The 23,546-nt window shown below is 41.6% G+C and overlaps 1 protein-coding gene across 2 annotated transcripts in view; it reads left to right on the top strand.

Moving 5' to 3' along the window:
• LOC124789579 (luciferin sulfotransferase-like) overlaps positions 1 to 23,546 on the top strand; it is a 172,269-nt gene that overhangs the window by 138,137 nt on the left and 10,586 nt on the right. The gene's annotated exons all lie outside the window — the stretch shown is intronic.

The following is a 23,546-nucleotide window of genomic DNA, read 5'->3' as shown; positions in this document are numbered from 1 at the left end:
ATCCGCTGTGGCCGAGCGGTTCTAGGCGCTTCAGTCCAGAACTGCGTGACTGCTACGGTCGCAGGTTCGAATCCTGCCTCGGGTATGGATGTGTGTGATGTCCTTAGGTTAGTTAGGTTTAAGTGGTTCTAAGTTCTAAGGGACTGACGACCTCAGATGTTAAGTCCCGTAGTGCTCAGAGCTATTTGAACCATTTTTTTCTCTCCGGATATGTGCACAGCTGCTTCCCACTTTCAGTTGAGTCTGCCTCTTTCAGTCTCCTGGCTTGTGACGTCATTTCAGTAGAGTCAGATAAGCACTGCGTCGTGCTAAATGTTTTACAAAACAAATAAACAATGTTTCTACAATTTCCAATGATGCTGAAGGTCAATATTCCGCATGAGTTAGAGGCTCAAAATAGGATTCAGGTACCTTCACAGAATGCAGAGAATTACGGAGGGGTTGCACTTCTGTCACGTTGAACGATTCTCTTCAGTCGTCGTTGGTCCCGTTCTTGCAGGATCTTTTTCCGGCCGTAGCGATGTCGGAGATTTGATATTTTACCAGATTCCTGATATTCACGGTACACTCGTGAAATCGTTGTACGGGGAAATCCCCACTACATTGCTGCCTCGGAGGTGCAGTGTCCCATAGCTCGTGCGCCGACTGTAACACTACGTTCAAACTCTCTTACATCTTGGTAACCTGCCTTTGTAGCAGCAGTAACTGATCGAACAACTGCGCCAGACACTTGTTGTCTTATATAGGCGTTGCCAGCCGCATCGCCGTCTTCTGCCTGTTTACGTATCTCTGCATTTGAATACCCACGCCTACAGCAGTTTCTTTGGCGCCTCTGTGTGTAATGATTAATAGCACGCTTGTTATGCCGATATATTGCTTCCAAGCACGTACAGATCAACACCTTCGTGTCTCAATGGTGTGGAAATACTCCGCAGGCCGCTTCGTAGTTGCATGGTCTTTTTGCAATGTCACCATGACTGCGCTGCTCTGTCCGGCCGTCTTGTGTACAAACAAGCTCTCTTGTGAAATTACAAATTATCGTCTCCGCGGTCTGACTGCTTGCCTCACATAAAGCTGGTATGGAGCTGCTTCTCATCCAATAACAGCCAAAATCAGCGACTGCGTTACGGAACACTGTTGTTTGAATTAAAGAAATTACCTGAACCGAGGTTTTCAGACCTTTTTCGTCGTTGACTGTGATGCCTGTTACTTCAGAATGCTTTTCAAAGAACGTATCGAAAAGAAAGTTGAACAGTTTTCTCATATCGGGCCTAGGAAGACGACTTCATGGAAGCTACCCCCCCCCACCCCACCCCCACCCCGCCCCTCAAAAAACCTGTTATGTCATTGCGAACAAGAGGTGGTCGTGACTTCCAGTGCGTTAGCAAATCCGGGGATAATTCTAAACGAGAAAGACAATATCAAAAGCCTGAATCGCACGAAGATATATGATCAAAGTAATTCATGCAAAACGATCTGTATGGAAAAAGATGGGTAGTTTCCAACAAATGTGGCTGGTACGTTACATTAGAACCAACTATTATTACGTGAAAATTTAGGTTATTATGAACAAAGGGCCTTCCTTCTATCGTATTCGATTTGGAATAGATCGAGTAGGCCGTAGACGATCTCTGACTTATGAAAAGAGCTGAAAATTCAACAGAAATATATCACGCTATCTTAGTAAAACATAATGACCGTCTTGTAAAAGTTGTTATTGAATATTTCCGCGTCATTTTACATACCTTGTGTAACAGTAGTTTGATTTATCATTTGTTACATTCTGGCTGTTTCGTGTACACTCGCGAACGCGAGTCCAGTCACATTAATGCGCCCATCGCCTATGTTTGACATCAACGTGCAGCAACAACTCACAGACGGCAGTAGAGGGTAAATTAAGCGTGTCGGGTGAGGCGGAATACAGTGCAGTTATTGTTGTAATGTGGAAACGGGGCAATTTATCTGACTTACAAAACGGCATGATCATTGACTTCCGGGCAAAGCGTAGAAGCACTTCCTAAAAGGCTAAGTTTTTAAATTGCAGGCGTGCCGTCGCGATTAAAGCGTATCGCGCACTGAAAATCTGCCCTATCCCAAAACGGCGCCAAGGGCATTGTGGTGCACCACGAGCCATAGATGACATGCGTGAGCAACGGCTGCGGAGACGTGTAAGGTCGGTATTACACTATCAAATTTCTTTGCCAAAGTTGATATGTCAAATATTTATGTCAAAGAAGTTTGATGGTGTAAGAGGGCACTTTCTCAAATCTTGCCTGTCGTCAAATAAATTTGATCTATATAATCTAGGGCCTCGCTGTAGATTTGATTATAAAAGTGGCTTGTCTTCTGTTCACTGCAATGTGACATGTTACCACGTGGAGCGCTAGCATCGCTTCAGCGTTCTGTCATCTGTAGTGTGTTTATAAACATGGCTGGTAAATACAATTGGTGTGTACCGTCAACAACGAAATTAATAGAGATGTATGAAGCTGATGAGGCACTTTACAATGTGAGGCACCCTGAATACAAAAATCGATTAAGAAGATTGGAGAGCTATAAAAATATTGCGGAGGTTATTGGTCGTGAGATACGGTTTTCGGACACAAAATGTAATTGATTTGCTTATAAAATAAAAATAGTTCTTAATGCACATAAAGTGTATTGAACATTTATTTACCTTCAGACACTGGTCCTCTAGTGCTTTATAAATTTTTGCACACATTTCAGGTATTATTTTCGTTAATGTGCACAGTGGTATTCGAGAGGTATGCTGTAAGCTAGAGTAACTCTCTCCTGTAGCAAGAAATCGGAGTGTTACAGTGAGCCTGTCATCTGCAGATACAGCAGTTCTTAAGTAGGTATTGTGCTTTGTGTTATGAGGATACACTTCACTGAGCACGTACTGAAATGTATGCTCATCCACTCTTAAGTACGGTAATTTATGTACGACTTGATGTCCTCCACTATAAGCTCACGTAATAAGCTTTGTTGAATACTTTTATCGTCTCGTCGTATAACCCACGGCTTCACCCAGGTACGTTTCCTTTTTTTCCCCCGCTTCTCGTCCACATGTGCACACAGTGCAGTTGTGGTACAAGCAACTGCTGCGGTTAATAACAAGTTGTTGTTGTTAGCCATCTTGAACTTTGGTTCAAATGGCTCTGAGCACTATGCGACTTAACTTCTGAGGTCATCAGTCGCCTAGAACGTAGAACTAATTAAACCTAACTAACCTAAGGACATCACACACATCCATGCCCGAGGCAGGATTCGAACCTGCGACCGTAGCGGTCACGCGGTTCCAGACTGAAGCGCCTTTAACCGCACGGCCACACCGGCCGGCCATCTTGAACTTTGACGAAAAATATGATGACAGTGTGATACCCCTTTTTAGCGCCACGTCAAAGATCTTTGTCAAATAAATTTGCCGAATATTTGGTCATATCTTTGATTAAATCTTTGACGAAGAAATTTGATAGTGTAATACCGGCCTAAGCGCGAAAAGATGTGCAGCTGTTGCGCAACTGACCACCTAGATGAACCAAAGGCATACCAACAGTGTCTCCTCAAAGACAGTTCAACGAACGTTATGGGCCTCCGCAACAGGTGCCTGGTTCGTGCATCTATGCTGACTGCTGTTCGTTGGCAACGAAGGCTGGAATTAGCTCGCCAGTACCGCAGCTGGAATTCCACTGATTGGCAAAAGGTGGCCATTTCAAGTGACAGATGCCCGTTGGCGTGTGCGGCGTGAGACATCTGAAAGCATCACTCGGCTGAAGCGTCCTGTCTAGAGGAGGGAGCGGTACGACCTGGAAAATGCTTAAGTGGCATTCCCTCGGTGATCTCGTCTTTCTGGAAGGCACAACGGATTAACAGATGTATATATCTATCCTTTAGGATAATATCCATCCATGCAAGTAGTTTGTTTCTCCTCGACACGTTGGCATCTACCAGCAAGATAATGCAACGTGTAACACAGCCCTCAGTTTACTTACATGGTTTGAAGAACACCAGCATAAGTTTACCGCGCTCTCCTGGCCACCAAACTACAATAATTTAAGACTAATCGACAGCCTATGATACCACCTAGATAGGGCTTTTCGCGCCGTGGATACTCAACCGAGAAACCTATCGCAGCTGGCCGCGGCGCTTGAGTCGGCATGGTTCCACATCCCTTCCAGAACCTCATTAACTCGTTGCCTGCGCGTCTCGCAGTGGCACGCGCTGCTAAAGTGGTTATTCAGGCTTTTGGAAGGTGATCACATTAATCTGTTTGGACAATGCAGTTTGCTATAGCGATGGACGATTATAGGTAACAGTCGATTAATCTGCATGACCGGTTATGTAAATTAATCGATTAATTTTATCCTAATGATCGATGAACTGTAATGGTACTTGTTTATTTTTAGGAGTATAAAGCAGTCCTGTATACTTTTGTGACAGAAAGGTTTGTTCTCCAAAAATAAAGCGATGCCATTACATTTGTATTTCCCTTTTTGTAGTTAACAATGTTTGGTTCAAATGGCTCTGAGCTCTATGGGATTTAACTTCTGAGGTCATCAGCCCCTAGAATTTAGAACTACTCAAACCTAAGGACAGCACACACATCCATGCCCGCGGCAGGATTCGAACCTGCGACCGTAGCGGTCGCGCGGTTCCAGACTGTAGCGCCTAGAACCGCTCGGCCGGCAACAATGTTTGCTCAGTGTTATGAACTATGTCACTGCCATTTTTTAGCTTTACAGAAATTTACATTTTTTTTATTTCTGCAAAGATACTCGCCTATTTCACATTTAATAGTAAAAATAGCTGATATTGTTGCATTTTAAAAGAAAGACTTTAGTGAATAATTTAACAAGCCCAAAAATTTTTCAGAAGTAAGCTGAGGAACACTAATTTACATAATTTTTTTCCACTGATCGTCGTATGGTGAGTTGTTGCCATGTTCCCTACCTTAGAAGACAAGCTTTCAGTACGAATAGAGGAAGCCAATAGTCCCAGATTTTTACGAGCCTTACTACGCAGGATAGGACTTACTACCTCATTGTCTTTCCAGAATTGTAGAGGAGGTCATTTTCAACTGATTACAGGTCGGTGTAAGTAGAGGCGAACCTCAGAGACGAAATTCTGGTTATTTGCTGATGTGGAAGCTCCTGCTGTATTGAAACTAATGTCTTATGAATGCTCCAGTCACCTGCAATAGCCGGTACTGGAGTGAATGTTCGACCTCGGCTGCTTTCTGTGTCTTCTTCCTCCGAACTGTGACGTTTAACGTGCTGACGGCAATATTTACTGCCAAGGGATCTTGAAAATAGAGCCGCTTGAAGCGAGGATCTAAAATCGTGCACAGCGCCAACAGTTTGATCTTCTCGACGTTCTGAAAACGTTTTTGATTAAGTTCTTGAAAGCAGTCACAAGTCAGACTCTGTGTTTTTTATATAGAGGTTTCGCTCTACAAATGAATAAGAGCGTCATCAGAATATACAGTTGACAGTTGGCTGACAGCATTAAAGATTGCGTTTCAAGTTGGCTGACAACTCTAAAGATTAAACTGGCAGTACTGTACTACTTTAAGCAGCTCTTGTTAAATTTGTCTTTGATAATTGTTCTTCCTGATTCTCTTTGATACATTTACATTCTAATGTCGAAATATTTGTGTCCATTAACTTACTTGACGGCAAATGAACAAATGGTATTACTTTATTTATTTATGAATTGACACAAAAACTACATGACTTCGCTACGCTGCTTCATCACCACCACTGTTACATCGCTGATGTTGGCAGCAGTCGTAAAGAGAACACACTCGACAGGAAATATTCCAAGGTGTTTCGATGTTACACGACTAGCAGTAGGAGCAATCGGACTTCTTTCCGTAAAAAAGCGACAGACAGCTAGTCAACTCTCAATAGGCTTTAAAAATAAAAGGGGGGGGGGATTGAAATAGTTAATTGTAAGGCTAATCGATTATTTAAAATTGACGTGAAAAAAATATGGGTATATCGATTTCGATTACCAGAATAATTACGATTAAACGATTAATTGCAATTAATCGCTAGTCTCTCGTTTATTATTCGCAGATCGCATCTGCAAGCTGGCGTCATATATGCAGCTCTTAGTGAACGTCGTGCTTACCTACACCAATAGTTAAGAGGTTTTCACTAATTTTCACTTAAGGCCTTGACCTACAATCAGTTTTGTATTGTGAATAATTATAATCTTATAGTTAAGACTTAACCAGGTATATGATAACTGTAGCCTTTAGTTCCGACAATCAAGGTGCCGATGTGTTTACATTATGAGCGCCTCTTCGGGTCTGTTTACTTGACAAGCTGCTATGCAACGTATTCAAGTATTACGTACAGTTGTACACAATGAAAGGCAGTCTAATTTGTAACACAGTATTGAAAAGCATCATTTTATTAAGTTCAATGTCTAAATGGAATCTATGATCTCAGAAACGTCGTGAGTACAAAATTCTGTAAAAAGACTTTTAATGTCGTTAATCGTGTCGCATGGCGCCGACACACAGCATGGGATGAAATCACGTTAAATATTTATATTAAAGAAGCTTACAGAAGCCGCGTAATCCGGTGATCTGAGTAACTTCGCTCTTATCAGTAGATTTATTTCAAAGAAATGTGAAATAACAACAAAGTATCGGCTTTTAACATTGTAATGATTACGGGGTCCGCCTTCTTGAAAGATCAATGCTTATGGCTGAATTAACCCACACAACAGCTGTGACATGTTTAGTGAGTGTTTATTAACCTCCCCTGAAAGACCCTGTCGTCGATGAGTCTTGAAACACGAATTTTCGTTTCCTCTGAAAATATAAATGTAGAAAATGTGAATTACGAATTTAACGCTTCTGCTTTTATTGTACCTCTTTACCTCAGATTACATTTTGGGTTTTCTGTGACTACCTATCCGTTTTAGCCACTAATGTGTATTAAGCGCAGCACGTAAAGTGAAACACAGGACTGCTCAGACAACTTCTACGTCGAAAATTAGCACTCAATGGACTAAAACCTACAATTAAGCAAAGAATGTTATTGAAAATCAAGTTTGACTCGTACTGCTGGTGATAAATCGGATTCGTATCGGCTGCGAACACAATGAAAGTGAACGCCTCTACAGCTCCACAAGGAGGTATATAACTAACATACAAAAAATTGTTTATCCGCAGGCGTCTTAAAACACAATAGTAACAAAAACACATCAAAAAGCATATAACAAGCCATCTAGCACGACAGAGCAGGTATTCTACAGTAAGAGTTTTAGACGATTCCTAATTTAAAAGTCATGACATTTTTACTGTTGAACGGCAAGAAGTATTTTCATTTAAAATTGTGACTGTTTTAAGATAATTTCTCCTCGGTACCGCTATAAAAAGTCTTTGCAAGAAGAGTGGTGGTACTGTAAGTCTGGGACGTTAGGTTTAACGAATCTCTACAAGTGAATAATTTTTATTGTTTTTCGCATAGTTGACTAGAGCAAAACTGAAACCACAAAATGAATCCATTTTATTTAGCTCTATGTAGTTGTCGGCAATTTCAACAAAATAACGTACTATTTGCCAACTCATCCATAACTACAACCCTGTGTATGTTTCACAAAGGTATATAATCAGAATGAAACGAATACGTGTTAAGCCCCAGGTGGCCTAGTTACGGTATAGATCGACAGTTAGAGACCAATCACGGACTCATATAGATAAGAAACGAGGGAAAAAATTGACAGCTCATCATTCTCTTGAAACCATAAGAAAACTTCGGAAGACAATTTGAGGTCGCATGGAATGTGAAGTGAATCTCACTCCTCCCAAATATGCTAAAAAATTTGAACCGCCCAAATGGTAACCTTCTGCCAGGTTGACTGCCATTGGATATTGCTTTATTTTGCGTACATTGCTCCACGCTTTCAAAATGAAAATGTTTCAAATGATTATACGGCAAAAACCATCAAAGTGGGCGTATTTGGATTACGGTCTAAGCAGTCATTTTTTATATTTTAATTCACCCAGTGGTAGACATTTGGACCGTAAGCTGTGACTGTGCAGTCTATTGCAACTAAATTGTTGAAGTTTGTTAACACCTTAGCCACTTCATTCAGTGTTTCATTTTAATTGAAAAGTATCGCAAATAAGGCACCATATGAAGGAAACAAGATATATCCGTGTTTGAGAACATAAGGAAGCCACTATTCAGGGTGTCCATTGATCGTTACGGGGCCAAATATCTCACGAAATAAGCGTCAAACGAAATATCTACAAAGAACGAATCTTGTCTAGCTTGAAGGGGAAAACTAGATGGCGCTATGGTTGGCCCGCTAGATGGCGCTGCCATAGGTCAAACGGATATCAGCTGCGTTTTTTAAAAATAGGAACCCCCATTTTTTATTACATGGAGTGTAGCCGTGTATGGATGTGAAACATGGACGATAAATAGTTTGGACAAGAAGAGAATAGAAGCTTTCGAAATGTGGTGCTACAGAAGAATGCTGAAGGTTAGATGGGTAGATCACATAACTAATGAGGAGGTACTGAATAGGATTGGGGAGAAGAGAAGTTTGTGGCACAACTTGACTAGAAGAAGGGATCGGTTAGTAGGACATGTTCTGAGGCATCAAGGGATCACCCATTTGGTACTGGAGGGCAGCATGGAGGGTAAAAATCATAGAGGGAGACCAAGAGATGAATACACTAAGCAGATTCAGAAGGATGTAGGTTGCAGTAGGTACTGGGAGATGAAGAATCTTGCACAGGATAGAGGAGCATGGAGAACTACATCAAACCAGTCTCAGGACTGAAGACCACAACAACAACATTCGTGTAGTACGTAAAGAAATATGAATGTTTTAGTTGGACGACTTTTTTCCCTTTGTGATAGATGGCGCTCTAATAGTCACAAACACAATTTTAGACGTACAGTTGGTAACAGGTAGGTTTTTTAAATTAAAATACAGAACGTAGGTACGTTTGAACATTTTACTTTGGTTGTTCCACTGTGATACATGTACCTTTGTAAACTTATCATTTCTGAGAACGCATGCTGTTGACAGCGTGATTACCTGTAAATACCACATTAATGCAAAAAATGCTCAAAATGATGTCCGTCAACCTCAATGCATTTCGCAATACGTGTAACGACATTTCTCAACAGCGAGTAGTTCGCCTTCCGTAATTTTCGCAAATGCATTGACAACGCGCTGACGTATGTTGTCAGGCGTTGTCGGTGGATCACGATAGCAAGTATCCTTCAACTTTCCCCACAGAAAGAGATCCGGGGACGTCAGATCCGGTGAACGTGCGGGCCATGGTATGATGCTTCGAGACCAATCCACCTGTCATGAAATATGCTATTCAATACCGCTTCAACCGCACACGAGCTATGTGCCGGACAGCCATCACGTTGGAAGTACATCGCCATTCTGTCATGCAGTGAAACATCTTGTAGTAACATCAGTAGAACATTACGTAGGAAATCAGCATACATTGCACCATTTAGATTGCCATCGATAAAATGGGGACCAATTATCCTTCCTCCCATGATGCCGCACCATACATTAACCCACCAAGGTCGCTGATGTTCCACTTGTCGCAGCCATCGTGGATTTTCCGTTGCCCAATAGTGCATATTATGCCGGTTTATGTTACCGCTGTTGGTGAATGACGCTTCCTGGCTAAATAGAACGCGTGCAAAAAATCTGTCATCGTCCTGTAATTTCTCTTGTGCCCAGTGGCAGAACTGTACACGACGTTCAAAGTCGTCGCCATGCAATTGCTGGTGCACAGAAATATGGTACGGGTGCAATCGATGTTGATGTAGCATTCTCAACACCGACGTTTTTGAGATTCGCGATTCTCGCGCAATTCGTATGCTACTGATGTGCGGATTAGCCGCGACAGCAGCTAAAACGCCTACTTGGGCATCATCATTTGTTGCAGGTCGTGGTTGACGTGTCACATGTGGCTGAACACTTCCTGTTTCCTTAAATAACGTAACTATCCGGCGAATGGTCCGGACACTTGGATGATGTCGTCCAGGATACCGAGCAGATTACATAGCACACGCCCGTTGGGCATTTTGATCACAATAGCTATACATCAACACGATATCGACCTTTTCCGCAATTGGTAAACGGTCCATTTTAACACGGGTAATGTATCACGAAGCAAATACCGTCCGTACTATCGGAATGTTACTTGATACCACGTTCTTATACATTTGTGACTATTACAGCGCCATCTATCACAAAGGGAAAGAAGTGGTCCAACTAAAACATTCATATTTCTTTACCTAGTACACAAATATGTAATAAAAATGGGGGTTCCCATTTTAAAAAACGCAGTTGATATCCGTTTGGCCTATGGCAGCGCCATCTAGCAGCCCAACCATTGCGCCATCTGGTTTCCCCCTTCAAGCTAGGCAAGTTTCGTTCTTTGTAGCTGTTTCGTTTGATGCTTATTTCGTGAGATATTTGGCCCGGTCACTATCAATGGACCACCCTGTATAAGCTTAGAGTGCTTTACACTGCGCAACACAATCAGAGTCGCTTTTTGAAACCCCGTAATTGTCTCCCAGTGGGAGACGGAAGTTAGAAATTTGGTTCAATGGTGCGTACAACCTTCCTCTGTAATGTCGCAAAAGCGTGCCACCCTGTGTTGTCAACCTCCGACTTGGCGACGCTTCAAACAGCAAGGTGTTGACACATGCGGAAAAGGCCAGAGTTCAGAAGTTCATGTGAGGTGTAAGGTGGACCGATAGCGTCACATTGCCATCGAATTTCATCACAATTCCGCCCAACGCCACCGCAGACGTGTCACATGATGAGATGGTCGACACACCCCTTCCTACCCACATTTCACACCTCTTATTGACGCCTCTGCGGTAGAGATCAGAACCGAGATGCCAAGCCTCGAAATCAAGCGGTTTTCTTATGGGTGTCGAGGAAACCATTTCGTACGCCGCCACGGCCTTAGAGGGTAGTATGAAGAGCGTCAGAGGAACCACACTTTCTCCAGGGCGTTGATTCCCAACATTTAGCGGTCGAAAACGACAGTTCGCAGTGTGATGAGCAACAAGACGAAGATCTTGCCAATCTCTGACACTGCTGACACCCCCCCGGACGGTTCATCCGTTCTCTAAGGACATCATAGGCCAGCAACCCCATTGAACGTGATCGTTCCACTTTGGAGTGCAGTGCAACCGCAGTTTTTGCTCTTGTGACGGGGTGGAACCACTAAGGACCGTTCAAAATATCTCAACGAAATTCGAACGCCATCCGAGCAGCTAATGATTTTTCAGGCCCCCAGTTTTGCACCCTCCTGCAGCGTTATCTCAGTGGGGTTGACACCTGCTTGAATAAAACATCTATGGGTGCCTGTAAGACACACCATTTCAGCCACACCTTCACTGCCACCTGTGCGCCTTCATTGATCTGTACAGAGCCTTCGACATTCAACATTCAGTGAGCTGAGCGACGACCCGCTGTTAAGGCCGGTTCCCACTAGAGCGCGGCAGCGTGTCGTGCGGCAACGGCAGCGGCAAGCGTTTTCCGCTTTGACGCGGCGGCTCGCGGAATTGGCGTTCCCATCTGGAAGCGGCAGACGCTAGCAGTAGCCAATGACACAGAGCCACTGAGGTACGGGGCGGGACCCACTGAAACGCCCGGTGCGTTTGATTAACTATATCTTACACCTACATGAAGGAAAGACGAAGTTGGGTACAGACATACCAATTTTTCATTTTCTGCACAATGTACTTTTTCACATATTTCATTATTCATGTTTTCTCATTTCACCATAAACAGATTTTATGACTACCATTCATGATTGTTCACTATCTCCTAACACATTGAAACAATGTACGACAAAAGAGATTATTCAGATACTTAATGGAGACAAAAATTTAAAATGTGATACGCTAGTAGGTACTGGAAAACAGTAAGAACATAAAGGCTTGGGGGAAGGGATGAAAGTTGAAGCCACCTGATAGAATTTCGCACAGAGCATAATGTAATCATCGCCAGCCCCTTGCTTAAGAATCGTGAAAGAATAATACATATTTGGAACAGAGTTTTCGAAACCAGATTTTAAATTATAAGACATTTCCCGGTGCAGATGCAAACCTACAATAATTTATTGGTTACGAGCTGCAGTTTACAACTAAACAGACAGTAAACGGTAGCAAATTAAGGAAATGGAACTTGAGTAAGTCAAGAGTCACAGTTTTTCGATAGTCTTAAAGTTACCGTAATGCAACGACTGGCTGTAACAGAGGAAGGAATCCGCTAGAATACGAATGGATATCTTTGAGAGAAGCGGTGAATGCAGCAAAGTATGTGAACAGGAAGAAGGTGCAGGTAAAACGTGACATGTTAAATCTGACAAGAGGGAAAAATAAAAAAATGCAGCAAATAAAGTAGGCCAGGGGAAATAGAAATGTCTAAACATGACGTTGACAGAAAGTCCAAAACTGCAACGCGATTTTGCACTTGTAAAACATAGGGGAATGAAAATGAGAAAGAACAAAGAAAACTTTGCTCAAAGGAGAAGCAACTGTCAAGAACTCATTTGGCAAGCCAGAACTAAGCAAAGAAGAGAAGGCTAGAAAGTGGAAGGAATATGTAGAGAGGGGAGGGGGAGGGGTTGTACAAACTAACATAAGCACAATGTTAGATTCCTGTGAGATGTCTGAACACGCAAGGCAATACTGATCGTACTACTTAGCGAAGTAGACACACTGAAGAACTGCGAAACTTTGTTTATAGCATTTGCATGTTTAGAGAAAGGTTTTGACAATCTTAATTGAAACATTCTTTGAAGCTCTGGAGATATCATCGATAAAACACTGAGCCACAAGATTATCTACATCTTGTACAGAAACCAAACTGCATTTCTAAGACTTCAATGACTTGAAAGGGAAGCAGTAATTGAGAAGGCAGAAGTAGAGAGGATATAAAATGAAGACTGTAAATAGCAAGACAAGTGTTCTGAAAAAGATTATTTGTTCACATCGAATATAAATTCTAATGGTTGGAAACTATTTTACAAAGGTATTTGTGTGAAGTGCAGCCTTGTATGTAAGTGAAACGTGGATGATGAATAGTTCTGTCAAGAAAACAATGCACGCTTTCAAAACGTGGTGATCAATAAGAATGCTCAAGATTAGATACGAGGATTGTGTAACTAGAGAAGAGGTACGGAATTAAATAGAGGAGGAAGAGGAAATTATGGCACAACTTTGACTACAAGAGGGGTTAGTTGACAGGACATATTATGAGGCGTCAAAGAGTGAGGACAGAGGGGTTGGGTGATAGTATTCTGATAATAATCATCTGTTGAAATGCTGTTCTACTATTTTATCTATTAACGTAAGCAGTGAATTTACTCTTCCACACACTTCTCTACAAAACATTTAAACTAAAACTGAAATCAGCTGAACACCAAATCTTTCAACCACTGTCTAACTACTGCATTCACTTTCAACTTTCTATAACTATCACTGGCTAGCCACACAGACATACAGATATAAGGAGAACAGAAATAAACAAACATTAGTTTTCAGCATATAATTCTTTAGGTTGGCAACGTGTACATAAACAAACCAAACAGGAAGGGACATCAGGTGAACACACTGTAGTTACGACTTCAAATCAGTGTTTTCGGTAAAATGTCTACAGCTGAGAAGAAAAAAGAGCGAACATGAAAATGTTCCATAATCTATGTTTTAGCTCAAGCTCCAGCGTGTAACCAGGTGAGGGGAAATGCAGATGACCGCCAAAAACTCGATTCTCTGTAAGTAATCAGTTATTCACGTAAAAAAAAGATGTGAACTGTTTTATAATCTGCAAGTATCACATATCCAAACAAAACTGAATCATTCTAGATTCCACCGAAGATGCCTTAAAGTAAAAGGCAAAACACGTCTTGAACCAATACAGTACACTGGATAAAGAAAAAAAAAGTTTGTTACTTACCAAAGGAAATAATCAATAACTGTAGATACTTAGCAAATTACATCTTATGACATACCAGCAAATTAGTTTCGGTTTAACTTCTCATTCCACATGCTGTAAAATGCCGTTTAAAAAAAATCATCTATCCCTTCTGAAAAACTGTAGTTACTTTCATATCTCGGTAGATAAACAGATTATGGATATTTATCATGCGACGAAATACATGACTTTTTACAACTTATCGTTTGCAAAAAAACACGTTTCGATTTCTTGAACTGTTTACGAAATTTGCGGGTGACACAACCACATGGTTTACGACGAGCAGGACGAAGTACCGGTCGCGTCGCGAGCGACCCGCGCGCGGTCACCGCACAGCCCGTCCGCCGACATATCATTCAATATGTCGAGAACGGTTATAGCCATCGTTCTGCTCTCAGCTTTAAAAACAATTTCGATATGTTGACTAAATTTCATGCGCAATAATGTATTACCTAAAATGAACTGTACGCAAAGTCCACACAATGCGTTTTTACCTCTGCACACTCATTAAAATTTCGTGTAAAGGTTTACGTAAATGCAATACAGCAAGCAACCACGACGAATAACGAAAAGAAATTCGGTCCTTTACCGAGAGAAGGTATCAGGTTGTATCATGCCCAAGAATCAAATTTTTCTACCGAATAGTTTCCTTGGAATCGGATGATAAGTATTTCATAGCTGCCGCCGCGTCCGCGCCAGCTGTTAAGGCCGGTTCCCACTAGGGCTGCCGCGCGTCAAAACGGCGCGTCAGCGGCGTGGTTGCCATGGAAATGGCGTCAGCGGCAAGGCGCGGCGGGCTCTGCGACGCGGTTTGACCATGTCGAACCGCTTCCGCTGCCGCGTGCCGCGCTCCAGGTGCGCGCCGCCAATCACAGAACGCACTGAGCGTGACGTCAGGTACGGACTCCCGGGCCACACGAACTTTCGCCGAACCGCTGGCGCGGACGCGGCGGCAGCTATGAAATACTTATCATCCGATTCCAAGGAAACTATTCGGTAGAAAAATTTGATTCTTGGGCATGTTACAGCCTGATATCTTCTCTCGATAAAGGACCAAATTTCTTTTCGTTATTAGTCGTGGTTACTTGCTGTATCGCATTTACGTAAACCTTTACACGAAATTTGAATGAGTGTGCAGAGGTAAAAACGCATTGCGTGGACTTTGCGTACAGTTCATTTTAGGTTATACATTATTGCGTATGAAATTTAGTCAACATATCGAAATTGTTTCTAAAGCTGAGAGCAGAACGATAGCTATCACCGTTCTCGAGATATTGGATGATATGTCGACGGACGGGCTGTGCGGTGACCGCGCGCGGGTCGCTCGCTACGCGACCGATACTTTCGTCCTGCTCGTCGTAAACCATGTGGTTGTATCAACTGCAAATTTCGTAAACAGTTCAAGAAATCGAAACGTGTTTTTTTTTGCAAACGATAACTTGTAAAAACTTATGTATTTCGTCGCATGATAAATATCCAAAATCTGTTTACCTACCAAGATATGAAAGAAACTACAGTTTTTTCGGAAGGGATAGATGAATTTTTTTAAACAGCATTTAATAGCATGTGTAATGAGAAGTTAAACCGAGACTAATTTGCTGGTATGTCGTAAGACGTAATTTGCTAATTATCTACAGCTATTGATTATTTCCTTTGGAAGTAACAAACGTTTTTTTCTTTATCCAGTGTACTTTATTGGTTCAAGACGCGTTTCGCCTTTTACTTTAAGGCATCTTCGGTGGAATCTAGAATGATTCAGTTTTGTTTTGATATGTGATACTTGCAGATTATAAAACAGTTCACATCTTTTTTTACGTGAATAACTGATTACTCTGAACGGAATGGACAGTGTCTTGAAAGGAGGATATAAGATGAACATCAACAAAAGCAAATCGAGGATAATGGAATGTAGTCGAAGTAAGTCGGGTGATGCTGATGGAATTAGATTAGGAAATGAGACACTTAAGGTAGTAAAGGAATTTTGATATTTGGGGAGCAAAATAACTGACGATGGTCGAAGTAGAGAGGATATAAAAGTAGACTGGCAATGGCAAGGAAAGCGTTTCTGAAGAAGAAAAATTTGTTAACATCGAGTATAGATTTAAATGTCAGAAAGTCGTTTCTGAAAGTACTTGTATGGAGTGTAGCCATGTATGGAAGTGAAACGTGGACGATAAATAGTTTAGACAAGAAGAGAATAGAAGCTTTCGAAATGTGGTGCTACAGAAGAATGCTGAAGATTAGATGGGTAGATCACATAACTAATGAGGAGATATTGAATAGAATTGGGGAGAAGAGAAGTTTGTGGGACAACTTGACTAGAAGAAGGGATCGGTTGGTAGGACATGTTCTGAGACATCGAGGGATCACCAATTTAGTATTGGAGGGCAGCGTGGAGGGTAAAACTCGTAGAGGGAGACCAAGAGATAAATACACTAAGCAGATTCAGAAGGATGTAGGCTGCAATAGGTACTGGGAGATGAAGAAGCTTGCACAGGATAGAGTAGCATGGAGAGCTGCATCAAACCAGTCTCAGGACTGAAGACCACAACAACAACAACTGATTACTTACAGTGAATCGAGTTTTTGGCGGACATCTGCGTTTCCCCTCACCTGGTCACATGCTAGAGGTTGAACTAAAACTTAGATTATGGAACATAAGCACATTTTCATGTTCGCTCTTTTTTCTTCTGTCACTAGCTGTAGACATTTTACCAAAAACACTGATTTGAAGTCATAACTACAGTGTGTTCACCTCATGTCCCTTCCTGTTTGATGTGTTTATGTGCATGTTGCCAATCTAAAGAATTATATGCTGAAAACTAATGTTTGTTTATTTCGGTCCTCCTTATATCTTTATGTGTGTGTGGCTAGCCAGTGATTGTTATAGAAAGTTGAAAGAGAATGCAGTAGTTGTCAGACAGTGGTTGAAAGATTTGGTGTTCAGCTGATTTCAGTTCTGGTTTAAATGTTTTGTGGAGAAGTGCATGGAATAGTAAATTCACTGCTTACATTAATCGATAAAATAGCAGAATAGCATTTCAACAGATGATTATTATCAGAATACTATCAGCCAACCCCTTTGTCCTCACTCTTTGACGCCTCATAATATGTCCTGTCAACTTACCCCTCTTGTAGTCAAAGTTGTGCCGTAATTTCCTCTTCCTCTTCCTGCTCTAATTCCGTTCCTCTTCTTTAGTTACATGATCCTCATATCTAATCTTCAGCATTCTTATTGATCACCACGTTTTGAAAGCGTCCATTGTCTTCTTGACAGAACTGTTCATAGCCCACGTTTCACTTACATACAAGGCTGCACTCCACACAAATACCTTTGTAAAATTGTACCCAATCATTAGAATTTATATTCGATGTGAACAAAGTTTCTTTTTTAGAACGCTTTTGTTGCTATTCACAGTCTTCATTTTATATCCTCTCTACTTCTGCCTTCTCAATTACTGCTTCCCTTGCAAGTCATTAAAGTCTTAGAAATGCAGTTTGGTTTCTGTACAAGTTGTAGATAATCTTATGGCCCTATGTTTTAGAGCTTCAAAGAATGTTTTAATTAAGATTGTCAAAATCTTTCTCTAAACATGCAAATGCTATAAACACAGTTTCGCAGTTCTTCAGTGTGTCTACTTAACTAAGTGGTAGGATCAGTATTGCCTTGCGTGTTCAGACATTTCACAGGAATCTAACATTGTGCTTATGTTAGTTTGTACAACCCCTCCCCCTCTCGTCTCTACATATTCCTTCTACTTTCTAGCCTTCTCTTATTTGCTTAGTTCTGGCTTGCCAGATGAGTCCTTGGCAGTTGCTTCTCCTTTGAGCAAAGTTTTCTTTGTTCTTTCTCATTTTCATTCCCCTGTTTTCCAAGTGCAAAATCGCCTTGCAATTTTGGACTTTCTGTCAACGTCATGTTTAGACATTTCTATTTCCCATGGCCTACTTTATTTGCTGCATTTTTATATATTTACCTCGTGTCAAATTTAATATATCACGTTTTATCTAACGATTTCTACTGTACCTTCTTCCCGTTCACATACTCTGCTGCATTCACTTTTTCTCTCAAAGATATCCATTCGTATTCTAGCGGATTCCTTTCTCTGTTTCAGTCAGTCGTTGCATTACGGTAACTTAAAGATTATCGAAAAACTGTGGGTCTTGACTTATTCAAGTTCCATTTCCTTAATTTGCTACCGTTTACTGTCTCTTTAGTTGTAAACCGCAGCTCGTAACCAATAAATTATTGTAGGTTTGCGTCTGCACCAGGAAATATCTTATAATTTAAAATCTGGTTTCGAAAACTTTGTTCCAAGTATGTATTATTCTTTCATGATTCTTAAGCAAGGTGCTGGTGATGATTACATTGTGCTCTGTGCTAAATTCTATCAGGTGGCTTCCACTTTCATCCCTTCCCCCAAGCCTTTGTGTTTTTAGTGTTTTCCTGTACCTGCTACCGTATCACACTTTAAATTTTTGTCTCGCTTAACTATCTGAATAATCTCTTTTATCGTACATTGTTTCAATGTGTAAGGAGATAGTGAACAATCATGAACGGTAGTCATGAAATCTGTTTATATTGAAATGAGAAAACATAATAATGAAATGTGTAAAAGAGTACATTGTACAGAAAATGAAAAATTTGCATGTCTTCACCTAACTTCGTCTTTCCTTCATGTAGCTATAAGATATAGTTATTCAAACACACCGGTCGTTTCGGTGGGTCCCACCCCGTACCTCAGTAGCTGTTCGTCATTGGCTACCGCTAGCGTCTGCCGCTTCCAGGTGGGAACGCCAATTCCGCGAGCCTCCGCGTCAAAGCGGAAAACGCTTGCCGCTGCCGTTGCCGCACGACGCGCTGCTGCGCTCTAGTGGGAACCGGCCTTTAGGCGAAAGTTCGTGTGGCCCGGGGTTCTGTACATGACGTCACGCTCAGCGCGTTCTGTGATTGGCGGCGCGCACCTGGAGCGCGTCACGCGGCAGCGGTTCGACATGGTCAAACCGCGACGCAGAGGCCGCCGCGCCGCGCCGCGGACTGGGTTTCCATGGCAACCACGCCGCTGCCGCGCGGTTTTGACGCGCGGCAGTCCTAGTGGGAACCGGCCTCGGCCTTTAAGGCCGGTTCCCACTAGGGCTGCCGCGCGTCAGCGGCGTGGTTGCCATGGAAATGGCGTCAGCGGCACGGAGCGGCGGGCTCTGCGTCGCGGTTTGACCATGTCGAACCGCATCCGTTGCCGCGTGCCGCGCTCCAGGTCCGCGCCGCCAATCACAGAACGCGCTGAGCGTGACGTCAGGTACGGAACCCCGGGCCACACGAACTTTCGCCGAACCGCTGGCGCGGACGCGGCGGCAGCTGTGAAATACTTATCATCCGATTCCAAGGAAACTATTCGGCAGAAAAATTTGATTCTTGGGCATGTTACAGCCTGATATCTTCTCTCGATAAAGGACTGAATTTCTTTTCGTTACTCATCGTGGTTACTTGCTGTATCGCATTTACGTAAACCTTTACACGAAATTTTAATGAGTGTGCAGAGGTAAAAACGCATTGCGTGGACTTTGCGTACAGTTCATTTTAGGTAATACATTATTGCATATGAAATTTAGTCAACATATCGAAATTGTTTTTATAGCTGAGAGCAAGTCGATAGCTATCACCGTTCTCGAGATATTGAATGATATGTCAGCGGACGGGCTGTGCGGTGACCGCGCGCGGGTTTTCGCGACACGACCGGTACTTCATCCTGCTCGTCGTAAACCATGTGGTTGTATCACCCGCAAATTTCGTAAACAGTTCAAGAAATCAAAACGTGTCATTTTGCAAACAATAACTTGTGAAAAGTCATGTATTTCGTTGCATGATAAACATCCTAAATCTGTTTATCTACCGAGATATGAAATTAACTACAGTTTTTCAGAAGGGATAGATGAATTTTTTTCAGTAGCATTTAATAGCACGTGGTATGAGAAGTTAAACCGAAACTAATTTGCTGGTATGTCATAAGATGTAATTTACTAAATATCTACAGCTATTGATTATTTCCTTTGGTAAGTAACAAACTTTTTTTTCTTTATCCAGTGTACTTTACTGATTCAAGACGCGTTTCGCCTTTTACTTTAAGGCATCTTCGGTGGAATCTAGAATGATTCAGTTTTGTTTTGATATGTGATACTTGCAGATTATAAAACAGTTGACATCTTTTTTTACGTGAATGACTGATTACTTACAGTGAATCGAGTTTTTGGCGGACATATACGTTTCCCCTCACCTGGTCACATGCTAGAGGTTGAACTAAAACTTAGATTATGGAACATAAGCACATTTTCATGTTCGCTCTTTTTTCTTCTGTCACTAGTAGTAGACGTTTTACCGAAAACTCTGATTTGAAGTCGTAACTACAGTGTGTTCACCTCATGTCCCTTCCTGTCTGGTTTGTTTATGTACATGTTGCCAACCTGCAGAATTATATGCTGAAAACTAATGTTTGTTTATTTTTGTTCTCCTTATATCTGTATGTGTGTGTGGCTAGCCAGTGATAGCTATAGAAAGTTGAAAGTGAATCCAGTAGTTGTCAGACAGTGGTTGAAAGATTTGGTGTTCAGCTGATTTCAGTTTTGGTTTAAATGTTTTGTGGAGGAGTGCATGGAAGAGTAAATTTACTGCTTACATTAATAGATAAAATAGTAGAATAGTATTTCAACAGATGATTGTTATCAGAATACTATGACCCAACCCCTTTGTCCCCACTCTTTGACGCCCCATAATATGTCCTGTCAACTAACCCCTATTGTTGTCAAAGTTGTGCCGTAATTTCCTCTTCCTCCTCTATTTAATTCCGTACCTCTTCTTTAGTCACACGATACTCGTATCTAATCTTGAGCATTCTTATTGATCACCACGTTTTGAAAGCGTCCATTGTCTTCTTGACAGAACTGTTCATCGCCCACGTTTGACTTACATACAAGGCTGCACTCCACACAAATACCTTTGTAAAATAGTATCCAACCATTACAATTTATATTTGGTGTGAACAAATTTTCTTTTTCAGAACGCTTTTCTTGCTATTGACAGTCTTCAGTCAGGTTTGCGTCTGCACCAGGAAATGCCTTACAATTTAAAATCTGGTTTCGAAAACTCTGTTCCAAATATATATTATTCTTTCACGATTCTTAAGCAAGGGGCTGGCGATGATTACATTATGCTCTGTGCGAAATTCTATCAGGTGGCTTCCACTTACATCCCTTCCACCTAGCCTTTGTGTTCTTACTGTTTTCGTGTACCTGCTACCGTATCACACTTTAAATTTTTGTCTCACTTAACTACCTGAATAATCTCTTTTATCGTACATTGTTTCAATGTGTTAGGAGATAGTGAACAATCATGAACGGTAGTCATGAAATCTGTTTATGTTGAAATGAGAAAACATGAATAATGAAATATGTGATAGAGTACATTGTGCAGAAAATGAAAAATTGGTATGTCTTCACCCAACTTCGTCTTTCCTTGATTTAGGTGTAAGATATAGTTATTCAAACACACCGGTCGTTTCGGTGGGTCCCACCCCGTACCTCAGTGGCTGTCCGTCATTGGCTACCGCTAGCGTCTGCCGCTTCCAGATGGGAACGCCAATTCCGCGAGCCGCCGCGTCAAAGCGGAAAACGCTTGCCGCTGCCGTTGCCGCACGCCGCGCTCTAGTGGGAACCGGCCTTTACTGTAGTGCCGGCTTGTGCATTTCCAGAACGTAAGAGGTGCCGAAGGGTTGCCTGCCATCAGGCGTTAGAGCCGCAGCGGTGGAACTGTGAGGGAGGTGGGAGGGTTGTTTTAGAGGGATCCTTTGCCGTTTCATCCGCGTATTTGTCAATATTGCAATAACCCTCCCCCCTCGTCCCTCTCCAGCCTTCCATAATCATGCCACAAGTGAGTGTGAAACAGGGTGGCTGGATGGTTGCAACGAATAAACATCATTTGCTGCTTTAGATCCTGTTCAAATTTTGTCGAATGGTTTTGAACGGTCCCTGCCTACCAAAGCAACAATTGTGGTTTTGCAACGCTCCAAAGAGGTAGAAAACAATTAAATTCTTGACATCTTCTCAAATTCCAGCATTGCTCTAACAGGTAATACCTCTATATTTCATTTTCCGTTTAGGATCATATTTTCAACAACTCCTTGAAATATATTGTATTTGTAATATGTGCAGCTGTATGGTACTTTATTTGCTCTGAGAGATGAGAAATAAAAAATGTTTCTGGATAATAAGTAAAAATACCAGTATCAAAACAGAAACATGAAATCAAACAATTCAATCACCATGGAAACAACACAGTATATTTCCACTTTGAGGAACTCTGCCTAGTCCATTTCTACAACTATTTCCCACGCCACCAAACGTCACAATCTAAATTGGTTACCAAATAATAACACCTGTCCAGGGTAACTCACAACACACTATCTTTTGAAAGTCAGACCCACAGAAGTCCATGCCATAAAAAAATATAACTGCTGTCTCTCAGTAACTTTCAACATTTGAAACATTAACTTTGTTATCAACTATGAATCACAATTTCGCCATTAACTCTCTAAGATTATTTATTACCAACTTCTTGCATTCACAAGTTTATAGAAACTATGAAAATTCATTAACCTTTCAGTTGAATGAATTAATTAATTACCCACTGACTGCCAAGTCTACATAGTCATGCTTCCTATCTGTGTCCCTCTTACTACATGTTACCAGTCATAGGCCACTTAAGTAAACTCAAAAAATTGCTTTGAATATTGCGACACTGAAATAACCTCACCTCAGAGCCAAACTTGATTGACCATGAGAAATGCAGCATCTGCTAAATGCCAGTAAAACAGCCAGAACATCTCACCCTGTGCAATGGTAACAATAATTCTTTGATATCCCTTTGTTCATTTCAAAGATAGCTAAAGAAACGCTCACATGTTGTATTTAGCATATGTGCAAACCTGTCCAAATTATAAATCTGACCAAGTAATCTATCATTCCTTAGATCTGAGACTTAGAAGAATTTTGTGCAGATTGGTTGTACAACATCTGTACTTAAATTGCATGGACTCATAGCTGCACAAACGTCATGGTAGGGATGAAGACTATGGTAGTGGTGGAGGTTCCACTGCGAGTGACCACTGCATGATAGGGGAAACACATTTCAACAGCCTTTCTAACTTCAGGTACCAAATAAGGAAATGAGCACATGGACAACTGAGACAGCCCTTCTGATAGACACAGGGCATAACTCAGAAGGTAAAAGCAAACTAATGTGATAGGTCCTTCGGAACAAAGGGATGGACTCACATAGCAGCAAGAATGTGAATCCAGTTCTGGACGAGTTGCCAGTTATTTTGAACAAGATGTAACTAATAGGCCTGACCTTCTGACACATAAGCATAGAAACATTACAGATTCAGATTAGTAGACTAATATTTTCATCACTTTTCTAATGACATGCAAACTGTACTCTGGATTATGTAAGTAAACTCTTTCTCTGTTATAAACTTAAAGTGACATTTCACCAA

The sequence above is a fragment of the Schistocerca piceifrons genome, chromosome 3 (genome assembly GCF_021461385.2).
Source record: "Schistocerca piceifrons isolate TAMUIC-IGC-003096 chromosome 3, iqSchPice1.1, whole genome shotgun sequence".
NCBI classification, from domain to species: domain Eukaryota; kingdom Metazoa; phylum Arthropoda; class Insecta; order Orthoptera; family Acrididae; genus Schistocerca; species Schistocerca piceifrons.
The sequence above is the reverse complement of the archived record's forward strand: the minus strand, read 5'-3'. Positions and strand labels throughout refer to the sequence as shown.